This window comes from Mandrillus leucophaeus, unplaced genomic scaffold, assembly GCF_000951045.1.
Source record: "Mandrillus leucophaeus isolate KB7577 unplaced genomic scaffold, Mleu.le_1.0 Scaffold32, whole genome shotgun sequence".
Taxonomy (NCBI): domain Eukaryota; kingdom Metazoa; phylum Chordata; class Mammalia; order Primates; family Cercopithecidae; genus Mandrillus; species Mandrillus leucophaeus.
In genome coordinates, this window is record NW_012103365.1 from 412,774 (window position 1) to 418,783 (window position 6,010).

Consider the following 6,010-nt stretch of genomic DNA (forward strand, 5'->3'; position numbering starts at 1 on the left):
TGCCAACTCCTCTGGATCCTTGCGGCCGTGAGCAGCGGCTGCCGCGCCTGTCTGCCAGAGGGAGGTAGGTGTGGACCGCGGCCGCCAAGGCTGTGGGGGGCTGGGAGCCGGCGCTACAGGCGTCTGGAGCGTGCTGGGTCTGGGCTTGGGAATGGGGCCGGAGAAGGCATGGAAGGAGAGTGTGGGGGCACTTCTCCTCTGGTTGTTAAACTCTCTGGGGCTCAGTGCTTGCTTTGGTGAAATGGGGAAGTTGTGCGGATTAACGGCGATGTGGATATGGAAAGCAACTGGCAAGCAATGGGCGGTGATCTGGCTGCAAGTGACAGATAGTTTGGGGGCCTCTGCCCGAGACGCCCTCGGGGCCCCTAGGAGGGTGGGCGTATCGCTGCCTTCCTGTCCCCTGCAGGGCTCAGAGCCGCATCCCCCACCCTTTCCCCTGACCTAGAGGCCTGCGTCAGCCCGAATTCCCGGAACCTCCAGGACTGTGTAGACGCGCCCTTGCAGCATTGTTGGCTGCGGGAGTTCGCTTGTTGGCAGGCGCCTCTGACTTGTGCGCCAAGGGGCTGAGCATTAATAAGCCGGTGGCCGCGCAGGGGTGGGGGCCTCCTGGGTAAGCCCCGGCCTAGATCCTAGATCCCCCGGCCTGGGGGATTTCGGGGAAACAGCCCAGCTGCTCCCTGAGTGTGACAGATGGGCCGCATGGGGAAGTGAGATCTGCCCAGAGGGACGGTCCTAGGGAGCCCGACCTCTGGGACCTCGGTGGTGGGCGCTTCTTCAGCCAGGAAAGCAGGAAACACTAGGGCTGGAGTCCTGGGTTGGAATTCTAGCTCATTTCTGCTCTCTGGCCCTCGGTTTTCTCATCGGTAAAATGGGTACAGTATTAGTATCTACCACTTGGTGTCCTTGGAAAAAGTAAATGAGTATGTATATGTCAGGTACTTGAAACAGTGCCTGGCACACAGTGTGATAGTCTGTGTCCCCGGGAGACATCTGATGGCCGAGGGCCCTATGGTCGAGGGCCCTGGACAGGCTGTGAAGTCACAGGGAATTGAGTCACCTAGTCTATCCTAATGTTTTTACCGAGGAGGAAACCGAGGGTCAGAGTGATCCCCAGGCCCACAGAAGCTCCCTCAGAGGAAACCAGTCACATAAACAGATTCTAAAAAGCGAGATGGAGTAAATGGGAATACAGAGCAAACAGGTGGGAGCTGAGAATGCCCACTGTGTGTGTAAAGGGGAGAGGGTGATGTTTAAGCTGAGCTGGGAAGAGGCAGGAGGAAGGAAGGTAGAGTTCAGAGATGGCGTATGCAGGTGTCTTCCTTCTCTGTGGCCTCCACAGCACCCGATGTTCATTCCTTTGTTCAGCTATTAATTCAACAAATACAGTAAAACCTCTCAACGACATGAATTTCAGTGTAACATGTCTGGGATTGGCGTCCGCCCTCCTCTGAGCCCCGTTTCTCAAAGAAGTGGGTGCGGTCCGAAGTTCTTACCCTCTGCAGGGAATGGGGAGGCCAGAAGTCAGAACTGAGATGATCACAGTTTACACATACTGGTGTACATTTTAAGAGCTACCGGTTTTTTGGGCGAGGGGCGCGGTGGCTCAGGCCTGTAATCTCAGTACTTTGGGAGACTGAGGCGGGTGGATCACTTGAGGTCAGGAGTTTGAGACCAGCCTGGCCAACATAGGGAGCCACCATTTCTATTAAAAATACAAAAATTAGCTGGGCGTGTAGGCATGAGCCTGTAATCCCAGCTACTCGGGAGGCTGAGGCAGGAGAATCGAGAATCGTTTGAACCCAGGAGGCATAGGTTGCAGTGAGCTGAGATGGCACCACTGTACTCCAGCCTGGGCAGCAAAGCGAGACTCTGTCTCAAAAAATAAGATCCGGCTGGGCGCAGTGGCTCAAGCCTGTAATCCCAGCACTTTGGGAGGCCGAGACGGGCGGATCACGAGGTCAGGAGATCGAGACCATCCTGGCTAACCCGGTGAAACCCCGTCTCTACTAAAAAATACAAAAAACTAGCCGGGCGAGGTGGCGGGCGCCTGTAGTCCCAGCTACTCGGGAGGCTGAGGCAGGAGAATAGCGTAAACCCGGGAGGCGGAGCTTGCAGTGAGCTGAGATCTGGCCACTGCACTCCAGCCTGGGCGACAGAGCGAGACTCCGTCTCAAAAAAAAAAAAAAAAAATTCACCATTTTTTTTTCTTGTGCTTTTTGTAACTGTACAGTACTTTTTGACTGATTAAGGATATATCACTGGCTGGGTGCGGTGGCTCCTGCCTGTAATCCCAGCCACTCTGGGAGGCCGAGGCCGGAGGATTGCTTGAGCCCAGAAGTTCAAGACCAGCCTGGCTGACAGGGTGAAACCCGGTCTCTATTTAAAATTTAAAAAAAAATCGCTGATTTGCTTTTAAAATATTTTATTGTATTATGTGGCAGAGAAAGCTATGGGTCACCAGTATCCATGTTCTCATCCTCCTGGGGCGCTCCCTGGATGAATTTTCCCAGGCTCCCTGACCATTCAGTAGGGCCACAAGGCTGAGTTTTCGCTGATGAACCGTGTGTCCATTTCAAGCCTCGACCCTAAAAACCTCTCACTCTTTCCTCATTTGTTGGACAAATCAAGGGGACTTTGAAGGCCTAGAGGAGGGCAGAGCCTCAAGCCAGAAGGAGCATTTTTTGTTTTTTGTTTTTGAGATGGAATCTTGCTTTGTCACCCAGGCTGGAGTGCAGTAGTGCGATCTCAGCTCACTACAACCTCTGCCTCCCAGGTTCAGGTGATTCTCCTGCCTCAGCCTCCTGAGTCTGAGCTGGGACTACAGGTGCATGCCACCATGCCCAGCTGATTTTTGTATTTTTAGTAGAGACGGGATTTCACTGTGTTGGCCAGGCTGGTCTCAAACTCCTGACCTCACGTGATCCACCCGCCTCTTTCTAGTGCTGGGATTACAGGTGTGAGCCACCACGCCCGCCCGGGAAGCCCGGGAAGGGTGTCTTTAGGGTTGTTATCTTGTGTGGGAGAGTCCCCAAAGCAGTCTCGTTCCGTCTTTGGCGGGGTTGGTGTCTGGTTGCCAGGACTCTGGGAGCTGTGCAAAGAAAGCCAAGGGTGAACAGCAGAAGCTTGGACTTGTTCAAGCCCATTCTCCAGGATTCACTATTTCTGGTCCAGTTCTTACACCTGAAGCAGAACAACTGAATTATCAGGGCTATAGCCAAAGTAATAGCAGCTGGTTGAACTAATTTAAAAGAATCAAAGTGTTTTTTGTTGAGGAAGATTGGGTCTGCTGACCTAAAAGCTGCAGGTCATTACCCCAATGAACTGAGAAGGCTCCTAGAAGGTGGTTAGAGTGATGACCTTGTCTACACCTGGGATGAAGGCGGCCTGGGCCTTAAAGTGTTGCTGGATTAAATGCTTGCAACCAAGGCTGATGAGCACAAGCAAGGAGGCTTCTTTTTTGTTGTTGTTTTGAGACAGGGTCTTGCTCTGTCACACAGGCTGGGGTGCAGTGGCACGGTCACAGCTCACTGCAGCCTGGAATTCCTTGGCTCAAGTGATCGTCCTGCCTCAGCCTCCCAAGTAGCTGGGACTACAGACATGAGCTACCACCATGCCTGGCTAACTTTTAATTTTAGTGTAGAGATGGGGTCTCACTCTGTTGCCCAAGCTGGGCTTGAACTCTGGGCTCAAGCAATTCTTCTGCCTCAGCCTCCCAAAGTGTTAGGATCACAGGCATGAGCTGTGCCCAAATGTAAGAAGGCTTCACACAAAGGAAGGAATGAGTCACTAACATGCTGATGATAAAGCAGAAGATAACAGTCCCCCCTACAACCCCCAAAGTCCCAAGGCTGTGGGACTCCAAGAGAAGCGTTTCAAATGGCTGCAGAGTCAGAGGGTGGATGGCGTTCTGTTCTCCAGCTGTGAAGCTTTCGAGATCTAGCAAGGACTAGCAAGTCAGAGGAAGCACCCGGAAGTAGGTGGCTAAACTGAAGAAAATTGCCCTAGGCCAGTGTTCCTCTAACTTCAGTGCATACCAGCATCCCCAGGAGGACTTGCTTACACTTTGATTGCTGGACCCATCCCCAGAGTTTAATTTAGTAGGTCTGTAGTGAGGCTTGAGAATTTGCATTTCCAGCAAGTTGCCAGGTGAGGCTGCTGCAGTGGCTGCTGCGGCAGCTGGTCCCATACTTTTAGAAGCACTGGTTAAGGAAGTGATGACTGCGTTGAAAGCCCTGGATTCAGCCCACACCAGCTTCAAACCCAACTCTAGTCATATGATTTGCGGTAATTCACATAACCTCTCTGTTCCTTAGTTTTCTCATCTGTAGAGTGAAGCTAAGAGCAACTACCTCCTGGGGTTCAGGGGAGGCTTCCTGGAGGAGATGGCATCTAAGCTGAGACCTGAGGGATGAGCAGACAAGTTGGCCAGGGGATGGATAGGGAGGACAGGCTGGGGTGTGTACCAGACAGAAGCCATAGCATTTTCAGAGCCCAAGGAGGAAGGAGCACATGCCTTCTAGGGAGCTGAGAGGAGTTATGTAGCAAGTGCTTTGTAAGTGATACTGAAATGCTACCAATCTGTTTTGGGCAGGATTGCAGTGGAGAGGAAGCCAACCAGGGTATGGAAAATGGGTTGCTGGATGGGCTGAGACATAGTACAAGTTATTTGTGCTCTTTTTCACTGGCCAGAATGCAGTCACATGACCTTACCTAGCTACAAGGGATGCTGGGAAACGTAGTCCCTGGCCTGGCAGGGGAGAAAGGATTCCTGGAGGAAAGCCAGCTCTCTGTGCCACTGTGGTTTTCAGGTCCCCTCTCTCACTTCTTCTCCACCTTGCTCACTTTGCTCTGCTCTGTTGGGTGAATGAATTTTACAGATGAAGAAGCTGAGGTTCAGAGAGGTTAAGTAATTTCCCCAGCATTCCTCAGCTGATTGTGACAGGGCCAGGAATTGAATTCATCCCAAAGGCCTTGTTTGGCTAGATCTGGTTTTGGTGCTTTTCAGATCCTCCATGAGCCAGTCTTTCCCACTACAGCCTCAGCCATGTCATTGGACTAAGTAACCCCTATGTGGTTACAACACAGTAGTTTTTTTGTTTTTTTGTTTTTTTGCGGAGGTCTGGGGGCAGGGGGATAGAGTCTTGCCCTGCTGCCCAGGCTAGAGTGCAGTGACACAGTCTTGGCTCACTGCAACCTCTGCCTCCTTGGTTCAAGTGATTCTCGAGCTTCAGCCTCCCAAGTAGCTGGGACTATACAGGTCGTGCGCCACCACGCCTGGCTAAATTTTTTAACTTTTGGTAAAGATGGGGTTTCGCTATGTTGCTCAGGCTGGTCTTGAACTCCTCGCCTCAAGCGATCTACCTGCCTCGGCCTCCCAAAGTGCTGGGATTACAGGGGTCAACCACCGTGCCCAGCCACAACACAAAAGTCCTTCTGTTTCTCCATTATATCAGCAGGAAACTGCCAGCTTTTCTTCACTTACTCGTTCATTCATGCAGCACGCACTTGTGCATTTATGGTGTGTGCCAGGCATTGTGCTTTGGGCTGGGAGCTGCAGAGGAACAAGACACGGTCCCTTTTGTTCAAGACACTCACGTGGTCTGGCCACCGAGAGGGCTGGGCACACAGAGTCCATGTGAGAAGTGAGACGTGCTGTGTCCCTGAGCTCACCCACCAGGAGTACAGAGTGTACCGTGGACACGCAGAGGGTGCCCAGCAAGTGGTTAAACATTACAATTCAAGCTCCCTTGTGCATTTTGCTAATCAAAGCTATAATTATGATATTTTGTGTTTCATATTCCGAAATGCAGTTTTCAGATTCCTGAAACAATAAAATAGCCCTTGCATGATGACAGTTTTATATGCAGAAAACACAGTGTACTGCAATGATATTTTTACGAGCCTTTAGCAGAGCAAATGATGACGTATCTCTGGCTTCTGCAGCAGGTTGCTGTTTACGTCGGTTAAGTTGATTTCTCTGTCTCTTTTTTTTTTTTTTTTTTTTTTTTTT

At 51.4% G+C, this 6,010-nt stretch overlaps 1 protein-coding gene across 1 annotated transcript in view; it reads left to right on the forward strand.

Annotated features, from left to right (window-relative positions):
• Positions 1–6,010, forward strand: part of EEF2K (eukaryotic elongation factor 2 kinase) — a 95,786-nt gene continuing 89,776 nt past the window's right edge. Inside the window, exon 1 of the mRNA XM_011987914.1 lies at positions 1–64. The gene's annotated coding sequence lies outside the window, so the exon portion shown is untranslated. The remainder of the gene's footprint in view (positions 65–6,010) is intronic.